This window comes from Morus notabilis, unplaced genomic scaffold (assembly GCF_000414095.1).
Source record: "Morus notabilis unplaced genomic scaffold, ASM41409v2 Scaffold913, whole genome shotgun sequence".
Taxonomy (NCBI): domain Eukaryota; kingdom Viridiplantae; phylum Streptophyta; class Magnoliopsida; order Rosales; family Moraceae; genus Morus; species Morus notabilis.
In genome coordinates, this window is record NW_010356635.1 from 142,185 (window position 1) to 143,955 (window position 1,771).

Genomic DNA, 1,771 nt, shown 5'->3' on the forward strand with positions numbered 1-1,771 from the left:
TCATCGGCTCAACCTAACTCATGTATGGATCGTTATTTAAAGAAATCGTACCGGGAACAAATGAAGATTTATGACAATCAGGTGAAGATGTTATAGTTAGTGTCTAAATTGCAGCCCAACATCCAATTACCTACGATTGCTCGTCCAGAACTAGTTGACCTAGACGATCCTCTGCCTCCTTCAGATGATGACAGTCCTGATGATGATTCAGCTGTCGGTAATGCTGCAAAATTAGACGAATAGTTCCGTTATATGTTCTATTTTATTTTTCACTTTATTTAGACTTTTATATTTTTTTGAACATTATATATGCACTTCATGTAGTATTCATAATATATTTTATAAATTTATTTAGATTTACTATTTTTAATATTAATTTATATTTCACTTTTAATGTATCTTAATAAATTATATTGAGTATGACATAATAACGTTTAATTAAAATTATTAAAAATTAATTAATTTCCATTTTTTAAAAAATTGAAAAAAAAATTTAATTCAGTTTTTTGCGACGACTTTTTTATACGCGTCGTCGCAAAAAAGGAAGATTATTTACGATGACATTTTGAAATTTGTCGTCGCAAAAAATATTATATCACGAGAATTTCAGAACGGCGTATTAGCGACGCTTGTCATCGCAAAAAAAATATGTCGTCGCAAATATATTTGCGACGACACTGTGGCGTCACAAAAAAAGTTTTTGCGACTAATTTTTTACGACGATATATCTGCGACGACATGTCGTCGCGAAAACGATTATTTGCGACGACACTGGGGTTTTTGCGACGACTTTTTGTCGTCACAAAACCCCCTTTTTCTTGTAGTGCATGTTCAAAATGATGGGTTACAACACTATTGTTCCGATTGAAATAAAAGAATTATGAGGACAGATTTTGTACTTGGAAGTGCTCCGGTCTTAGATACGTACGTTTATGGACCAAACTTGAAATTCCTCCTGTTAGGTATTTTTATTAGTTGGCAATTTATTAGTAAACTTGTAAAAATTCAAAAAACAGATTCAAGAAGATTTCGTATTGTAAAAGAAGATTCAGAATAAGATTTAAGTTAAAGTTGCAGATTTTGTTGAGTTGAGATTTGGAGAGATAAGGATAAGACCCTGGTCAAAGGAAGATAAGGCATTGGTTATTTGAATTTAAATGAGATTCTAGAAAGAGATAAGGATCAAAGAGATTATGCAGAGATTTTATTGTGATGATTATCCAGTTTTTGGCTTTTAGTTGGATTCGAATTTGAATTGAATTTGAATTGTAATGAAAGATTGATTTGACAAGAGAAAAATCCATATATATATATATTAGACATTTGAAATTTGGGTGATGTTTGAAATTCAAAGTGACTTGGCATTTTTTGACAATTTTGTAAAAATTCAAAAAATAAGTTTAAGAAGATTTACATAACTTTGCTACTACCTCATAAATGGTAGTTAAAATATACACCTTGCAAAAGTGGGTCCAAACTTTTAAATAATACAAGTGGAGGCCAGTCATCATCATAAAAGTCATGATAAGTTCGTTTGTGTTGAAATTTGAAAGTAATTAAATGGATCATTGATGAGATTTTAGAAAGAGATAAGAATAAAAAAGATTATGCAGAAATTTTATTGTGATGATTATCCAATTTTTGACTTTTGGTTGGATTCGAATTTGAATTGTAATGAAAGATTGATTTGGCAAGAGAAAAATCCATATATATATATATAAATATATATTGGGCATTTGGAATTTGGGTGATCGTTTGAAATTCAAAGTGA